The sequence below is a fragment of the Thamnophis elegans genome, chromosome 4, assembly GCF_009769535.1.
Source record: "Thamnophis elegans isolate rThaEle1 chromosome 4, rThaEle1.pri, whole genome shotgun sequence".
Lineage (NCBI taxonomy): Eukaryota > Metazoa > Chordata > Lepidosauria > Squamata > Colubridae > Thamnophis > Thamnophis elegans.
In genome coordinates this window covers 35099687-35119618 of record NC_045544.1, presented here as the reverse complement: position 1 = coordinate 35119618, position 19932 = coordinate 35099687, and the positions used below count along the sequence as shown (strand labels likewise).

The 19932-nt window shown below is 39.4% G+C and overlaps 1 pseudogene; it reads left to right on the top strand.

Annotated features, from left to right (window-relative positions):
* LOC116507069 overlaps window positions 1–19932 on the top strand; it is a 59339-nt pseudogene that overhangs the window by 29875 nt on the left and 9532 nt on the right.

Genomic DNA, 19932 nt, shown 5'->3' with positions numbered 1-19932 from the left:
GCCTGTTTACTTCTTGATGTGGCAACTTTGTTCTATTTGGGGGGGGGGGGGGTCAAAGTTGGGATCTTACAAATGATTCACTGGAAACCACATTTACATGGGTGTTAGTAAACTAAACCAATGAAAAATATTTGAGAAAATATTTAAAGTCCAAGAAGCCAAATAATCATTATGAAAGAAGTTCTTAGAAATAGTACTGGAAAGCCTGTATCTCTGAGCTTTTTGTTCTCATGATAAAAGGAGGAATAATAGGGGGAAAAAATAACAGAGTTGGGAGGGATATTGGAAGTCTTTTAATCCAACCCACTGCTCAAGTCGGAGACCCTATACCATTTCAGAAAAATGGTTGTCCAATCCCTTCTTTAAAAAACTCCAGTGATGGAGCACCTACACCTCTGGAGGCGAGTCATTCCATTGATTAATTGTTCTGTCAGAAAATTTCTCCTTAAGTTCTAGGTTGGTTCTTTCCTTGATTAGTTTTCATCTGTTGCTTATTGTTCTGCCTTCACGTACTTTGGAGAATAGGTTGACTCCCTCTTCTTTATGGCAGCCCTTTAGATATTGGAATACTGCTATCATATCACCCCAGTCCTTCTTTTCATTAAACTAGACATACCCAATTCTTGCAATCATTATTCAAATGTTTTAGCCGCCATTCCCCTAATCATCTTTGTTGCTCTTCTCTGTGCTCCTTCTAGAGTCTCAACATCTTTTTTATATCATGGTGATCCCAACTGGGTGCAGTATTCCAAGTGTGGTCTTACCAAGATCTTATAAAGTGGTACTAATACTTCACATTATCTTGATTTTGTCCTTCTGCTAATACAGCCTAGGACTGTATTGGCTTTTCTGGTAGCTATAGCACACTTTTGACTCATATTTAAGTGATTGTTCACTTGAACTCCAAGATTCTTTTCACAGTTACTACTAATGAGCCTATTCCATAACTGTGCATTTGGTTATTCTTGCCTAAATGTAGAACCTTACTTTTCTCACCATTGGTTTTTATTTTGTTAGATAGGAGGTAAGACTCTGCTATTCCTCAAGAAAGTAGGTTGGAATGGGACTATCAGGGGAAACCAAAGCAGCTTATTCTAGTGTAAGCGTGAGCAGCTTCCAGTTTACTCCAGTGTAAGCATGAGCAGCCATTCTTTCTGGAGGATCTTGTCCATTCCAAGGATAAAACATCAGACACAAACCAGGGTTATGGTGAAGCAATTGGTTTCTTCAGACCTATCATTGTTGTAAACTACATTGTAATTTTAGTGATTAGAGCAGTAGAAAACATGATATATCCTGCACTTTTCACTTGTCAGATTGAAATTGTGAGTTGTCCATCTTTAATTCCCTTTAACAGAGCTGACTTCAACATACTAAGGGAGAAAAAATATTTCATAGATAGGAATCTTAAAGGGAAAAACAATTCAAGATGTTTGGGAAACTCTGAAAAATGAGATCATAAAAGCAAAAGGAATAAATAGTCCAACCTACCAAAAAGAGTAACATGGGAGACAGAACAGTAATGCAGATCAAAATAGGCAAAAAATTGATAAGAGGACTGAATAGGACTTAAAAGAGCTAGGATGGTTCCGATCTACAAAAAGGGGGAAAGTGGATCCAGAAAACTGGACACCGATCAGCCTAACATCAATAACTGGGAAAATCCTGGAAAAGATAACCAAGCAGGGAATGGGAATAGGATGGAATAGAATGGAAATGGACATGGACATGGAAATGAATGAAATGGAATGGAATTCAACAAGGTATCCCAGGGGGCTGCCAGGATTGAAGGGGATTCTACAGAACATGTCCCAGATGCTAGTCTCATCTCTGTACCCATCAAGCATTCCATGTCCTTATTTGCAACTAGGTTGGCATGCCTTTTGTGGTATGGTAAAAGTAAGATACATGGTTACTTCCAAAGGCATTACATAAGGAATGGATTGTTAATAACATGGAAAAAGTAAAAGAGAAATATTATTTATAAATACCAATGTGGCTTTCAACAATGGAAGCATTGACACATCCAAATATTAGTAACATGAAGAATGTTATCAGATATAAAGATATCTTAACAGAAAAGGGGGAACTAAAACAAAAGCAAGAATTTGAAGAACAAGGGATTGATATAGGTTTTTTTTTTGCAACTGCAAATCGAGGCAAGGTATGAAAAAGATAAGAGGGAATATGGTTTTAACTTGGGAAACTCAGAGTTAGACAAAATGCTGATGGGAACAGAAGAAAAAATAATTAAGAAATTGTATAGTTATTTATTAAGAATTAGACTAGAAGAAGTGGTCAAGAACACTATGTTAAACCGGGCAAAGAATTTTGGTTACACGAATGAGCTAGAAAAATGGCAGCAACTATGAGAAACTAACCATGTCAACAGCCTATAAAGAAAACTTGTATAAAATATTTTATAGATGGCACATGACACCGGAAAAACTAGTTAAGATGTTTAAAGATAAATCAGCCAAATGTTGGAAGTGTCAACAAGGCATACTATCGTGTTGTGGCCCAGCAGGATCCGGTTGAGCTACTGATGGACTCGGATAGCAAGGAACCATATGAGTCTGCCCTGGATGATGTGGAGGACCCTGGGCAGGGTTCAGAGCAGGGACCAGAGAGGCTGGTTGGCCACCAGGAGGCACCTGAGGCATGGAGCAGTGGGGAACAGAGATCCGCCTCTGCTGGTGGACTGCCATGGACACAGGGAGGTGAAAGAAAGTGACTTTCACTGGGCTGTACTGGTGGGCTGCCGCGGACACAGAGGCGGGCGAAAGAAAGTCTCTTTGAACTGAGCTGGTGGGCTCCCTGCTTCTCCTACCCCCTTCCCTCTCTTCACTCATCTCAAACAAACAAACAAACAAACAAACACACACACACACAAAGTTGCACCAGGAGGATTAAGTTTGAATTCCTCCTGCTTCCTCCGACCCACACATACACGTACCTTTTCTTTTCCAGCTGTTTCACAGAGGATTTCAACTCTGTTCTTGCCTGCCATCATGAAAATGTAAAAATGTAAAAGGAAAAAGGCAAGAGCTGAGGTCAGGCTGGGCTAGTTGCAACCAGAGTTGCCATGGATGACTCTGCTTAAGTGTTTAAAAAAGCCTCTAAAAATGCCCTCTACAGGAGGAGGCAAGAGAACCACGTGCCTCATCTACATCAGGAATTTTTCAGCTTTTAACCCTTTCTTAACTCTGCTCAAGTGATCATAAAGTCAGACTAGATGAGACACGTGGTTCTCCTGCCTCCTCCTGTAGAGGGCGTTTTTTTAGAGGCTTTTTTAAACAGTTAAACACTAAGCAGAGTCATCCACTGTGATTCTGGCAGCAACTAGCTCAGCCTTTTTCCTTTTCCATTCTTTTTTCTTTTCATGATGACAGTGGTGAGGCTCTGCCTCTCCTGCCTCTCTTGCCTCCCCTGACTGCATGTCCCTGATTAGATTATACATGTAACTACAGCAGCAAGAATTGTATATGCTCAAAACTGAAAATTAAATAAGGTACCAACAGAAGAAGAGATGATAAAAAAAATCTAGACTGTGCAGAGATGAAGAGATTGAAAATAAAGGTAAAGAGGTCTACTTCAAGACATGGGGAAGATTTTATGTATGTATGGTTAGAGAAAGACATACAGAAAAGAAAGTAAGGGGAAGATATAGAACCCAGACAATACACCATTAAGTAAAAAAAGGGGGGGAAGAGGGGGGAAATAGAAATGAAAATAATATATAAGTATATATTCAAAAATAAGATACAAATGAGGGGGGGAAATAATCAGGATAGATTTGAGAAGGAAAGGGAACAAGAAATGATATTCAATTATTTTTGGGTCTGCGGAAATACTACCCCAAGAAAATAAAAATTAAGAGCTAGAAGAGACATCTACAACAATAGAAAAAGAAAAGAAGAGAGGAGGAGAGGAGATGAAAGGAGGAGGAGGGAAGGAAGATAGAGGTGAGGAGAGGAAGATGGAAGGAGTTCAAGTGAAAAATCACTTAAATATGAGTCAATAGTGTGCTATAGCTACCAGACATGGCTCACATGTCCTGGGCATGCCTGTCATAAACATGACTGTGCAGAATCAGAGATTTGCGTTTATCCATAAGAAAGCTGAAAGGAGTGGAGTGAAATTTTACACAGGGGGAGGGGAGATGAAGGAGGCAAAGTTGGTCTGGGAGTTGGTGTGCAAAGCTGAAATGAAAAACTGCCAAGCAAGTTAATGAGAGTGTATGCAAAGTAGAAATGAAAAACTGTCAAGGAAGGCTTAGCACTTTTAGCCAAGGCAGAAGCTGAGTCATAAAGGAAATCAGCTAAGCAGTAAAGAGCTTTCAAAACATTTCCATTCAGGTCTCCCTCTCCACTTTTCTTCTTAAACAAAATAAACTTCTGGGTGATTCTTTTTCTCTGCTCTTCAACCTCCCTGTCATTCATCAAGGTAAGACACACATTTTTATACCCTCTTTACCTGCATAATACAGTTAGCAAATTAGGTTATTAAAGGGGAGATTGTAGGACAGAGGTGGAGAATTTAGCTTCAGCACTAAATTAGGAGAGGAGGAAGGGAGAAAGATCAACAAGTCTTTTCTTTCCAGGGTTTTTGCTTTGTTTCATTTTGTCCTGGGTGGTGGGCCTCCCAGGGCTTCTTACATCCTTTTTGTGCTCCCTTTATCAACCTACATGGTTACCTAATGGCTGCACCTGAAAAAGCCAGATGTAGTTGAGTTAGCTCAAGTGGTGACTCAATTTACAATCACTATGGGTTATGACCATAATTCCAGGCACAGTTGAGGCGGTAAGTCAAGGACTTATTCATTGTTTTCATACTTCTACGATTTTCTTACACTGGTCTGTGTGTCACTGTGAGCAGGATCTGTATAGTTTCAGGACTTTAGGGGAGGACAAGAGTGTTGATTCCATCTTCTCTTTAGAGACATTGTCCACATGGATTTTCAAATGGGGATTATCACTAGACAAACAGAGCAGGGAGAAAGGACATTTACTTACAGTACTTATTTTATATGACCACCCATTTCAAATATATGATTCTGGGGCTTCCTGGGAGGAGCTTGCTGGTGGAGGCAGCAAAAAATTAGCTGCCTCCGAATTCCTGGCTACGTACCTGTTTAGAGGATCTTCCATCTGACGTCTTATCAGGTTTTCTTATCCTTCAGGCAAGAAGGAAAGAAGAAACTGTTTTGCTGGCAAATGCTCTTCGATTTTTGCAGCTTTTGTGCTTGCAAGGAAAGGGGGGCTAGCCCAAGGCAGAACGGCTGTCCGTGCTGGGAACTTCAAACTGCCTTGTGCAGGACAAAGTAGGTCTCTCCCACTCTGCTCAAAGTTTTGTTTGATTTATTCTTATCACGAGCTGGATCCGTTTACTGTGGACAATAATTGCTTATCAACATTTTAGCTTCTTTTCTTTTTCTCCTCCGAAAAATTATTTACTCAGAGGCTTCTAAAATGGCGCCGAGCAGGCTGGTTTCTCCGGTAATAACGAACACTTTTTGCTAATCCTCACAAGAATTCAAAACAAAAGAGATTGCTTATCATTTGTTTTGGTTTCACAATAGAAGAATTTTACTCCTTCATTAACCTTGCTTATTTGGAAGTTAAATGGTGATGAATCTGCTGAATGGTCTTGTTACAATGTTTACTCACTGAAAGTTTTGCCAAGCCTTAAACTTCAAAATAAAAGCCTCTTTACTTAAAGCTGCATATTCAGGCAAAAGAGTTTTATTAACTGCAGGCAGATAAATTTTGAAATGGCCTCAAAACCAAATATTAACTTGAAGTCGTCACCCTCTACTTCCAGGGGCACATCCTCAGTGCCTGGCACAAAGCTGCAGCCTCCGCTTCCTACACCCCCTGCTGGGGATGTGTTAACGAAAGAATTTTTCCTGAGTAATCTAAGCGAGGCTCTTAATGCACAGACAATTAAAATGGAAGATAAGTTTAGAGATAATAGAGAGGTGGTAAAGCAGGAGAGAAAAGAGGAAATAAAAGAAATGAAAGAAGAAATTAAAAGTGAAATAAAAGGACTTAAACAGGAGCTGTATGAGAAATTTGATGCTAAGGTTGATAAAATTAGAGATGACATGCTGAGTCTTGTAACTGTATTAACAGAACATATTTCTGGAGTGGAAGATACTCTAGAGGTTCTTAATGATGCCAATGCTAACTTGACATTGAAAACAGAGGTGGTGGAACAAAAAGTGGAAAATGCTGAAAAAGAAATTATTATGATACAGTACCGACAAATGGAGTTCGCATTAAGAGTAAGGGGGCTGCGTGAGGAGAAACAGGAGAACCTGAAACAGATCCTATCGGAAGCTTTTGACCGCCTGATGGGAAGACCAGGGACCAATCAAGACTGGCAAATTGACAAAGCTTACCGCGTTAACTCCTGGCTGGCAAAGCAGAAGCAGCTTCCTCGAGACATCGTTATATATTTTACTACAAGAGAGTTTAGAAATATGGTACTGCAAGCATCTTATAATAATAAGCTTCAAATTGGCGGTCAAGACCTGGCTGTTTTGAAAGAGATACCACCTCAAATGTTAAGAGCCAGGAGAGACTACGCTTTTTTGGTCGAAGAACTCAGAAATCGTCAGATACAGTATAGATGGGATGCACCATTTGGCATCATATTTACATTTGATAAGCAAAGGTACCGCCTCAACTCTGTATGGAAAGCCCGAGATTTTTATTATAATATATTGAAGGCCGGACACCCTGCACCATCTGGACCTAGAGAAAGACCACAAGAAGGACAGGATAGACAGCAAACTACACAACCACCAGACAAGATGGAGCATCTTTCTTCTCTAGAAGTGCAAGGTGCTATGGAACCAAGACCTAGCCGCATGACTACTAGACGTATGGAGAAACAAGCTAAAAAGCAACAGCATCAACAATCATCGGCCATCGATCAAGGATCTACAACAACAAATCTGGAAGCAATGGGAGGAGCTAGACCTAAGGTTAAACAGGCCGTGCAGGAAGCTCTAAAAATGCTTCAACCAACCAAAGATGACAACTAAGATTTTAACATGGAATGTCAACGGACTGAACTCTCCACAGAAGAGGAAGAAAATATTTCATTATCTCAAACAGTTTAAGAACGATGTAATTTGTTTGCAAGAAACTCATATCAAGTCAACTGATCAAAAATATTTGATCAACTCAAAACTTGGTCAACATTTTGCAGCTTCTGCTATGGAAAAGAAGAATGGTATAGTTGTATACTTAAGAAAAGATATGAAAGCTGAATTAATAGAAGCAGATCCCTTCGGAAGATATATTGCTTTAGACTTAATCTTAGAAGGGAAAAAGACATTACTTTTGGGAATTTATGCTCCCAATCAACAGCAAGATAGATTCTATAGAAATCTTCATGCTAAATTAGTACAGTGGGACTATAGTTCCTGTATACTATTGGGTGACTGGAATGGAGTGATAGATACTAAGAGAGATAAGAAGATTTCCCGCCTAAATACCAAGATGCGAGCAAAGTTACCCAAATCTTTCTTTGATATTATGGATGATTTTGAATTGAGAGATATTTGGCGAGAAAGAAATGCAGAGGAATGTGACTTCACTTTCTTCTCGGACAGGCATCAATCCCTCTCAAGGATTGATTTTATTCTAACCACTAATGATTTGCTTTCTAGGGTCAAGAAAACAAAGATTGCAGCTAGGGTCCTTTCGGACCATAACCCAGTTTGGATGGAGTTGGGAAGGGTAGTGCAGGCAAGAAGGTCTTGGAGATTGAACGAAAACTTATTTAGATATGAAAAGTATATTAATGATTGTAAAAAATTACTATCTGAATATTTTGTTTTGAATATGAATAAGGGTATATCTATGGAATTTGTATGGGACGCAAGCAAAGCGTATATGAGAGGAGTTTTGATGAATATAAATAAAACACATAGAAATAAGCAAGGGTTAAAACGAACAGAACTGGGAGAGGAAATTAAGAGAAAAGAGCTGGAGTTAACAATGAACCCAGACGATACAAAGGTTAAGGAAGCTATTAACATATTAAAATCTCAATTTGACATGTTGATCTCTGACCAGGTGGCTACTAATCTATTATATGCAAAACACAATACTTTTTGCAATGCAAACAAACCTGGCAGATGGTTAGCTTATCAGATTAGGAAAAAAAGGAAAACTCGAAATATATCTAAACTGATTTACAGAGGGAAGGAGGTATTTCAACAGGAAGAGATTCAAAAGGCTTTCTGGGAATTTTTTACAGAACTGTATAAAGGGGATAAAATTAATGGTTTAGACATAGACAAATATTTAGACAAAGAGAAAATACCTTCAGTTAGAGAAGAACACAGGCAAAAATTGAATCAACCAATAACCTCGGGGGAAATCCTGCAGGTAATTAAGCAATTAAAGTCAGGGAAAGCACCAGGTACAGATGGCTTGACAGCGGTTTACTATAAAAACTTACAGTTAGAAATGGTAGAACCTCTTAGAGAATTATTTAATATGATTCAAACGGAAGGTAAAGTCCCTCCATCTTGGAAGACAGCGTTTATATCTTTGATACCCAAAGAAGATCAAGATACTACTCAACCCAAAAATTATAGACCTATTTCATTACTGAATGTAGATTATAAAATTTTTACTAAAATATTAGCAAATAGGTTAATGTTGGTCACTCAACAATTGATACATACGGACCAAACAGGTTTTATACAAGGGAGGCAGATGAAAAGTAATGTTAGATTAATTATTAATGCATTAGAATATTTGGGAAAGAACAACCAGATCCCTGCTGCGTTTATATTTTTGGATGCTGAGAAGGCCTTTGATCGAGTTAACTGGCAATTTCTGTTGAAGATACTGCAAAAAATGCAGATAGGAGATAATTTTTTACAGTCAATTAAAGCAATATACCAACAGCAAACAGCACAAATCATAGTCAATGGAAGTCTAACAGACTCTTTTCAAATTGGAAAAGGTACAAGACAGGGCTGTCCTTTGTCCCCATTATTGTTTATTATAACTTTGGAAGTATTGTTGAATAAAATACGGGGCTTGGATGGTTTAAAAGGGATCAAGATTAGGCAGCAAGAATATAGAGTCCGCGCTTTTGCGGATGATTTGGTCATAATATTGGAACAACCGCAGGAATCTAGTATGGTTTTAATGAATATGATTAATCAATATGGTCAAGTGTCGGGCTTTAAAATAAACTTAGGAAAAACCAAAATATTAGCTATAAATATGAATATTAAACAAAAGGAAGAATTAGGAGTGATGCTAGGATGTGAGGTAGTTAAAAAAGTCAAATATCTTGGAGTTAACATTTTAACTTCAAATGGGAAATTATATAAGCATAATTAGCCAAGAGCCAAGGTGGCGCAGTGGTTAAATGCAGCACTGCAGGCTACTGCTAGATCAGCAGGTCAGCGGTTCAAATCTCACCGGCTCAGGGTTGACTCAGCCTTCCATCCTTCCGAGGTGGGTAAAATGAGGACCCAGATTGTTGGGGGCAATATGCTGACTCTCTGTAAACCGCTTAGAGAGGCCTGAAAGGCCTATGAAGCGGTATATAAGTCTACTGCTATTGCTATTGCTATTACTGCTATTATGAACCACTTTGGCACAGCATACAGACAGAGATGAAAAAATGGGAGAAATTGCACTTATCTTTGCTGGGTAGGATGGCGGCAGTGAAAATGAACATTTTACCAAAATTTTTATTTCTCTTCCAAATGTTACCTATACTTAAAAAAGATGCGAACCTTTTAGAATGGCAGAAGGGTATCAACAAATTTGTGTGGGCAGGAAAGAAGCCGAGGGTAAAGATGAAAATAATGCAAGATGTACGTGAGAGAGGAGGATTGAAACTACCTAATTTAAAACTATATTATGATGCAGTGGTATTATCTGTAATTAGTGATTGGATTCACTTAACCAATGATAGAATATTGAACATTGAGGGACATGATCTGGTATTTGGTTGGCATGCTTACCTGTTATTCAACAAAAAATTGGATAAGAACTTTAAAAGTCATATTTTAAGAAATGCTTTATTGCGGGTCTGGAAGAAATACCAATATAAATTAAATGACAAGATACCCATGTGGGCAATTCCTAGACACGCAATTGAAAATATGAATACAGCACAAAAACAGGACAGAATTACCTACAGACAGCTTCTTACCTCGGAAAGGGGGGTATTACAATTAAAATCTTTAGAGGTATTAAAAGAGGAGAAGGTAGTTCAAACATGGTTTCAGTATGGGCAATTATAGGCTAGGTGGAAAATAGATCAAAAAATTGGTTTTATCCAAGTTGAGGATAATCTGTTTAAACAAATAAGAGATCAAAGCTTAATGCATATAAAGAGGATATATAATGTATTAATACAGATGGATTCGGAAACAGAATTAGTTAAAGATTGTATGATAAAATGGGCTCAAAATATTGAGGAACCAATAATGTTGGATACATGGGAAAGAATCTGGGTAAGAAATGTGAAATTTACACAAGCTCAAAATCTGAGAGAAAATTTTTACAAGATGTTCTATAGATGGCATTTAGATCCTAAAAAGTTGGCTTCTATGTATCCGAATGTACAGCCTAAATGTTGGAGGTGTGGTTCTCTCGATGCTACATATTATCATATATGGTGGACCTGCCAAAAGGTTAAGGCATTTTGGATAAAAATATGGTGGGTCATGCAAAATGTTTTTAAAAGAAGGATAAAGTTTAGTCCTCAGTTATTTTTACTAGGTATATGTACTGACTTTACAGTGGTAGAGACCAATTTGATTCTGCACCTGATAACTGCAGCAAGACTGTTGGTGGCGCAATATTGGAAGAAGGAAGACTTGCCTACAATTCAAGAATGGACATTGAAAGTAACAAACTTAGCTGAAATGGCTAAAATATCGGCATATCTCAAAGATCATTCAAATGAGAGATATAAACGAGACTGGAAAAAATGGATTGACTATATACAAAATAAATACGGGACTAAGAAATTCCAGTTAGCCTATGCTTAAGATCAGAAATGATTTAAACTGTCAGTTCAGTAAGAAGAAGCTAAGGTCAATCTAGAATGTCATTAATTTCTTTATTTCTTTTTTCTCAATAGATTTTAGACTGTGTTAGTTAAAAATCCATAACGTGTACGGGTTCTGGGAAGTCGGGGGGGGGAAGGAGGAGGGGGGGTGGGGGGTGGAGGGAGGGAGGGGTACACACATCAAAAAAAAATTGTACTTCAATGTCTTAATGATTGACAAATGATGACATATTTGTGTTTTTTTTTAAAGAAAAATAAAAAAGTTCTGTTAAAAATATATATATATATATATGATTCTGGGCCGCTAGCAATACTGTACTTAAAATTAAAAATACTATAATAAAAAGTTAAAAAATCACACAGCCCAAAGTGGAGGGGAGGAAAAACAAGGAATACAGTCATTATATGGATTCAAGCACATATCCAGGATCCGGGCTCAATAACAAAACCAAGTTTCCAAGGACACACAAAAGGCCAGCAAGGTCAGGCAAGACTGATATCTGGGGGAATGATGTCCTAGAAGGTGGATACCAAGATAGAAAAGGCTCCCCTCCTAGGTCCTGTTCCAGAACACTCCCCAATGGGCAGGGCCCAGAAAATGCCTCTCTTGCCAGATCTAGCAGGACAGGGAGATATGACTAAGGAGAGAGGGCTTTGAATTGAAACCAGAAACATATACTAGCAACCAATGCAGCAGAGCAGAGGTGTAAATAATGTGTCAAGTGATAGGCACCCATATATTTTACTGATGAGGCTGCTGCTGCTAAAACACATACATACAACTGAATAAGATTTAAGAAAAGTTAAATGTATAGTTAGACTATAGACCCCACATTACGTGGAGTCAAAAGGAAGACAAAGTTGAATTCTTGGCTGCCTAAGAAGGACAGTCCAGACCAAGAGGCTGCAACTTCCCCGCATTCCAGCCTTAGGTCACTGACCCTTCTCCAAACAAACTTTATGTTCCACTTTGAAATGGTTGAATGGCAACATAAAGTTGGGGGGAAGTGTATTTACAATGGATGTATATTGTAGTTGTAGTTGAGTTTATTTATAGGCTGCCCTTTTCCCTGAGGGGACTCAGGGCGGCTAACAACTTGTATGGGGGGGGGGAAGACATACAATAACATAAAAACACAATGTATAATTAAAATCAAGCAACATTCATACAACATTCGGGTGGGGGCGGATTATGGTCTTTACCCCCAGGCCTGGCGGGATAGCCAGATCTTAAGGGCTGTGCGGAAGGTCTGAAGGGTGGTGAGGGTACGAATCTCCACGGGGAGATCGTTCCAGAGGGTCGGAGCTGCTACTGAAAAGGCTCTCCTCCACGTAGTTGCCAGCCAGCACTGGCTGGCAGATGGCACTCGGAGGAGGCCTAATCTGTGAGATCTTATGGGTCGAGAGGAGGTGATTGGCAGGAGGCGGTCTCCCAAGTACGCAGATCCACTACCATGAAGGGCTTTGTAGGTAGTAAGAAGCACCTTGAAGCGCACACGGAGATCAACAGGTAGCCAGTGCGGCTCGCGGAGGATAGGTGTTATGTGGGTGAACCGAGGTGCACCCACAATCACTCGCGCGGCCGCATTCTGGACTAGCTGAAGCCTCCGGATGCTCTTCAAGGGCAGCCCCATGTAGAGCACGTTGCAGTATTCCAGCCTAGAGGTCACCAGGGCGCGAGTGACTGTTGTGAGAGCCTCCCGATTCAGGTAGGGTCGCAACTGGCGCACCAGGCGAACCTGGGCAAATGCCCCCCTGGTCACAGCCGACAGGTGGTAATCAAAGGTCAGCTGTGGATCCAGGAGGACTCCCAAGTTGCGAACCCTGTCTGAGGGGTGTAAAATTTGGCCTCCCAGCCTGAGCGATGGAACACTAACCAAATTTTTGGGAGGGAAACACAACAGCCACTCGGTCTTTTCTGGGTTGAGTACAAGCTTGTTAGCCCTCATCCAATCTGGAAATGTACAGAAGTAAATTGCAAAAAATGTTTTGGCCTTTTTAAAAAAATTGTTTAATACTTTTTTTAAAAAAAGCAAAAGGACAGAAGAGAGATATTTTCAGACTTGCAAGAATCTGTGACTATACTCTTTCCACAAAGGTAGCGTTAGTACTCGTGGTTGGTGCTTCTTGTCAGGGTAATAACGATTTAATAGCTGACCACCTGCTGTTGTAAGGCTGTAAACCGAGCTGATGAAATGAGAATGAATCAGCAGGGTTATTGCACTTTATGAAGCTGCCTATATAAGAGAGGCCGTGTGAGGGCATATCTCTCTCTCTTCATTTATCTCTGGGTGCTTCAATGCTATAGTTGATGATTGATTGCCTGATTTTGACTAGTTTAAGTTTAGTTTATAAGTTTAATAACATTTATATGCTGCCCAATCCCGTAGGACTCCGGGCGGCTTACAGTACAAAAATAATCAAAGAAAAAAAGTAAGATACAGGGACGAAAGATAGATATAAAATACAACACATCATGCACTCCATTCTGAATGGGGCTGGACCGTATTTTGGGGTCAACAGCCCCAGGCCTGCCGGAACAGCCAGGTTTTAATGGCTTTCCGAAAGACCGAGAGAGTGGGAAGGGTCCGGATCTCTGCGAGTAGATCATTCCACAGGGCCGGGGCAGCTACAGAGAAAGACCTCCCCCAAGTAGTGGCCAACTGGCATTGCCCGGTCGAAGGTACCCGGAGGGGGCCCAGCCTGTGGGATCTTATGGGTCGTTGGGAGGTATGTGGCAGGAGGCGGTCCCCCAGATATCCAGGTCCCAAGCCATGAAGGGCTTTAAAGGTAACGACCAGCACCTTGAAGCGCGTTCGGAGACCGATGGGAAGCCAGTGCAGCTCGCGGAGGATAGGTGTAACATGGGTGTACCTAGGTACACCCGATATCGCTCGTGCAGCCACATTCTGGACCAATTGTAGTCTCCGAACACTCTTCAGGGGCAGCCCCAAGTAAAGTGCATTGCAGTAATCAAGCCTAGAGGTGACGAGAGCATGAGTGACCATTTGAAGTGCCTCCCGGTCCAGATAGGGCTGCAACTGGTGCACCAGGCGAACCTGGGCAAAAGCCCCCCTGGTCACAGCCGACAGGTGGTATTCTAATGTCAGCTGAGAATCCAGGAGGACACCCAAGTTACGGATCCTCTCTCAGGGGTGAAGAGTTTCTCCCCCCAGGCTAAGAGATGGAATATCTGGTCCATTCTTGGGGGTACACGTATGTATATTTTCTTTGTATATAAAACACTGTTTGAAAGACAAACTTCTATTTACTGTATTTTGCTCCTGTGACCATCTCAAAATGGTCACACTGTGAGCATTCTCACACTTCTTGTCTGAAGTATCATGAAGGACTCACAATATGCAACTAACTGTTTCTGCATATCATTCACAAACTTTCTTTCATCCTCATTTTGGGCAGCAACAATTCTCTTACATGGGTTTGTTCGCTTCCACAGCTTCTTCCATATCTTTTCCCACCAAGCATTCTTTTTCATATTTTTCACATCCAGACACATTTTATTCATACTTTAGAAACAATTCTCTATATCCCATAGTCATCTCCAGATAAGTAAGGTAAGAAAAGAATTGCAACCAGTATGTTCTTAGTACTGTAATTCAAACTTTCTCTTCCATGTAGAACTCTTAGATGGCAAGAAGAGTAGCAAATTTACTATTTCCAATGGAAACCTTCGTGGGTAAAAATTGAATTCATGAAACTAATTAAATAATTAGGTAAAATAATCTAATGATATGTGTTTTTCTTCATGTTGCCAAGAATCATGATTTTGAAAAAATTGAATTAATTCAACATTGACTATTAATATAGGAACTATTTTCAATTTCCCTATTCTATCAACAGGACAAGCAATGGAGCCATCAGAGAAGGACCTATATCTACACAAAGGATGTTATTTTGTACCAGTGGTGTCCTCACCTGAAAATATAGATTCATTGGAAAGTTTTGAAATCCGAGATGATGATACATTTATAATCACATATCCTAAATCAGGTAAATTCAAAGATGTCTTTCAGGGTAGTGTAGGTTTTGTATCCAGTGCTTTTATTCAGTTTTTCAGTACTTTGGTTGCTGTATCATGCTGTAAATAGATTTTAACATTTGGCATAGAAGATGAAACACAAGTGAAATAATGCTGCAAATCTGCATTTTGACCATTTTAAATTTTACTTTACAAAGCTGACTTTTTCTCATACAACCATCAAATATTTTAGAAAAAGCAGTTGTCTTTATACATCTCTGAAATGTTTACTATAGGAAGATTGACTAAGTTAGAACATAAAATAATAGAATTGGAAGGGATCTCAGGGGTCTTCTAGTTCACCCCCTGCTTGAGCAGGAGATCCTATACCATTTCAGAGAAGTGGCTGTCTCTAGTTACTTCTTAAAAGCATCCAGTAATGGAGCACCACAACTTCTGAAGGCAAGCTATTCCATTGATTGATTGCTTTCACTGTTAGGAACATTCTCCTTAGTTCTAAGTTGCTTCTCTCCTTGATTAGTTTCTATCCATTGTTTCTTGCCCTGCCTTTGGGTGCTTTGGAAAATGGCTTGACCCCCTCATTTTTGTAGAAGTCCCTCAAATATTGGAACAGTGCTATCATGTCACCCCTAGTCCTTTTCATTAGACTTGACATGCCCAATTCCTGCTGCTGTTCTTTGTATGTTTTAGCCTACAGACCCCTAGTCATTTTTGTTGCTCTTCTCTACACTCTTTACATCTTTTTTCAACATCTCAACATCTTTTTTATATTGTGGTGACCAGAACTGGATGCAGTATTCAAAGTGTGGTTTTATTAAGGTTTTGTAAAGTGCTACTAGAACTTAACTTGATCTTGATTCTATCTGTTAGTGCAGCCTAGGATTTCATTGGTATTTTGCTGTCACCACACATTGTTGACTCATATTTATATTATTGTCCACTAGGACGCCAAGATCCCTCTTATAGTTACTGGGATTAAGCCAAGTTTCACCTAATCTGTACTCATGCAGTTGGTTTTTCTTGCCTAAGTGAAATATCTTACTTTTGTTTTAAAACTGTTTTATTTCATTTTCATTTTCATTTTATACCATCACTTATATACTGTGCATTTAAAAAAGGAAGAACAATGAACACAACTCATCTTCCACCATGGGAAACCAACATAGCACTTCAATCCTCCATACACCCTTTCTTCTCCCTCTCCAACTTTCATTTCTCCCCTTCAACATTCCCCTCTTCTACTTCCCTTCCCCCTCAGACATTCCTTTCTCCCCTTCCTCTCCGTCTCACCCTCCTTGCATTCCCCTCTCACTCCCTCTTTACTTCTCTCTCTTCTTTCCCTCTACTCCTCACTTTGGTGTATCTCTACTATTCATTAATCTATTCAGTTTATATTTTACACTAAAATTAAAAAGAATGAAAAAAAAATAAAAGAAAAGAAAAAAGAAAAAAAGAAAAGAGAGCAACAGTATACAAGTGCATTCTTATTGTTCTGAAAATTGAGACTGTATTTCCACCCTCCCCCCCTCCCCCCCATAAACCCCCCTCCCTAACCCCCTTTCGACTTCCCAGGTCCCATACCCGGCATAACTCTTTATCAAGCACAGTCTGGAGTATATTAAAACCAAATAACTTTAAAATTAAAAGATAAAAGAAAAACAAAGTAAAAAAAAAGAAAAACAAAACACACACATACACACACAAAAAGGAAAAACGGAAAGAATCAATAAACTCTCTACATTAAACTCAGCTTCCTATCATTTTTAAATCTTAAACAATGTACCTCATTCCTAATTTCAGTTATTTTATTGCAGGATTTCAAACTATATTGAAACCAAGTAAGTTAATCGAATGGAATTCTCCAGCTAGGAGCCTTATCTCTTTATCTAAATATCCAAACCTTTAAATTGTCTCTTTTACCTCCTTCTCTATAAAACAATTTAAACACTCAAATGCTTCTCTCGGATTCCTTTTTCAACTCCTCGCATCCTGCCTCTACCCGTGTCCATATATATATTTTATTTACATCCGTACTCCTCTTATATTTGCTCCACCTTCCTGCAGACTCTGTGGGTATATCTTTCCAGACATTATATTCAAATAACAATTTATACAAAAATCAGCTTACTTTCTGGCTCAAAATAAACTCTAGATAAACCTTCACTACCCTCCCATCTACCCCACACTTCCCAACTCCATTCATCCTAAACCACAATCCTAGAAAATCACGATCTCCGCTCTCCTCACCCTAAAGAATGAATCATGAACAATTTAAATAAAAATTCAAAGTTATCCATCGAGTCTTGTTTAAGTCCCATACAATATATATTCCAAAATCAGTGCCACTTCTTTCAGTCTCAATGTCTCTTCATCGGTATGCAGCTATGCCATTTTACACAAGACAGAAATCACAAAGTATTATTCAATTTAAAAATTAAGCAAATGTTTTAGAAGCATAGCTAAGTCCTTATTCTCTACTCTTCTGCCCTTCCGAAGGGGGAAAGCGATACCTCCCACCTTGTAGCCACGTGTTCCGCTGTTTCTCTTCTCCTTCTCCTTGTTTTTCTCCAAGTCCGGGTGATTCAGGAAGTCCCACCTTCAGGATCTTGTAATAAAAATCTCGGGCTTCCCAAACAGAGTTAAGGTAATGATTTTGGTTATCAAATGTAACTGTAATACCAAATGGCACTTCCCATCTATACAGTATCTGAGAATTTCTGAGTTCCTTAGTTAAAAAGGCATAGTCTCTTCTGGCTCTTAATATTTGAGATGGTATTTCTTTGAAAACAATCAAATCCTGTCCATCAATTCGCAGCCTATTATTACAAAACTCATGTACTATCGCATTTCTGGATTCTCTTGTGGCAAAATATATAATTATGTCCCTCGGAAGTTGTCGCTGTTTTGCTATGCACGAATTATGGCGATAGATTTTTTGGATCTGCCAATCAAAGTTAAGTCCAGGATTTCCCACTGAGCGACTAAAAGCCTCCAAAAAGGTCTGTTTCAAATTCTCCTGCTCGTTTTCACCCAATCCCCTAACTCTTATTGCAGACGCAATCTTCTTATAATTTATCATGACAAGTTGTTTTTGTGCATTTTCAACTTCCTGTTGTAACATTTCAATTTTAGATGTCAGGTTAGAATTAGCTTCTTCCAAAAGTTCCAGTTTATCCTCCATTCCGGCAATATAATCTGTCATAACATTCATAACCTCGATCATATCCTCCTTTGTTTGAGCAATCTTGGCATCAAGTTTGTCATATAAGTCTGAAATAAGTTGCTTCATTTCCTCTCTGAACTCTTTAAGGATTTCAAAAAGAAATTCTTTCGTTAACAAATCTCCAGTAGAGGGCATAGAAGGCAAGGGCAGCGGCTTTGTAACAAATGCCTGAGATGTAGAAGAGCGTCTGGGCTTCGATTTCGGTGCCATGATAAAAAGGGAAGCAAACAGAGTCTCTACTCACATTAATTTGAGATAAGGTAGTTTCAACAAACCCCTGGCAATTGATAAACAGAAATCTTCAAGAGAACAGGGCTAATTGGTTTGTAATCCCTTAATTCTGTCCAGAAAGTTGAAGATATATCATTATAGCAAATGCGGAAGTTATAAAATCGCCATTTTTTTAAAAAAAAGTTAAACAAAGGAGTCTTTTGTAAAATTGAAGCTGGTATTTTAAATTAAAAAAAAATGAAAAGTTCACAGGTATGGTCGCTGCCCGGATTAATCTTAAATGAGTTAATTACAAAGGCTTGTTCTGAGGGGGGAGTAACTCGCCTTGAGCTGAAAAAAAAAACAGCTGAGAAGATCTGGCCGGAGTAAGTGACTCAGCTTTCGTTAATTCACTCTCTTTCGTTCGCAGCCAAAAAAGAAAAAAGGCTACGAACTTCAAAGAGGACTCTAACTGGCTGGGTTCCCTCCCTACTTTTTCCTTGCCTGGAAAAAGAGATATCTAAGATCTTAAATAGATATACGAACCAGAACTCTGAGGGCAGCTTCATTAAGCTGCCGACGGCGGCAAAACCCTCCCCCGGAACGAAATATCTTACTTTTATCTATGTTAAATTTCATTTTGTTAGATAAGGGCTGATATTTAAATCTGTCAAGATCTTTTTGGACCTTGACCTTGTCTTTCGGGTTGTTGACTATTTCTGCTATCTTAATGTTGTCTGCAAATTTGATGAGCTCTCCTTCAATTCCCTCATCCATATCATTTATGAAGATATTGAAGAGTACTGGAACCTTTGGGTTCCTCACTGGTTACTTCCCTCCATGTGGATGTAATTCTGTTGAGGACTATATGTTGAGTACTGTTTGTCAGTTGCAAACCCAACTAGTGGTAGTGCTATCTATCCCACACTTTATTAGCTTGCCAAGAAGTAGTTTGTGATTGAATTTATCAAATGCTTTACTGAAATCTAAGTATACCATGTTCACAGCATTTCGCTCATCTACTAATTTGGTCATTTTGTTGAAGAATGAAATAAGATTTATTTGGCATGACCTGTTTTCAGTGAATCCATGTTGGCTTCTGGTCATAACGCTGTTTGCTTCTAGGTCCATGATGGCGAACCTATGGAGGGCAAAAAACAACCCAATGTACAAACCGGAAGTTCCCTCTAGAAGGTGAAAAACAGCCCTCAAACCAATCGGTTCCCGAACTTCCAGGTTGCCCACAGTGCCGTTTTGTGCCCTACAGCGAAATTTCTGGGCTGCCCATAGATCCGTTTTTTACCCTCCAGAGGCTTCCTGGAGGGCCTCCAGGGGAGGCTGGAGTTTGTTTGTTTTTTGCCCTCCCCAGGCTCCTAAAAAGCCTCTGGAGCCTGGGGAGGGTGCAAAACCAGTCCATTTCATGCCAAAACTGTGG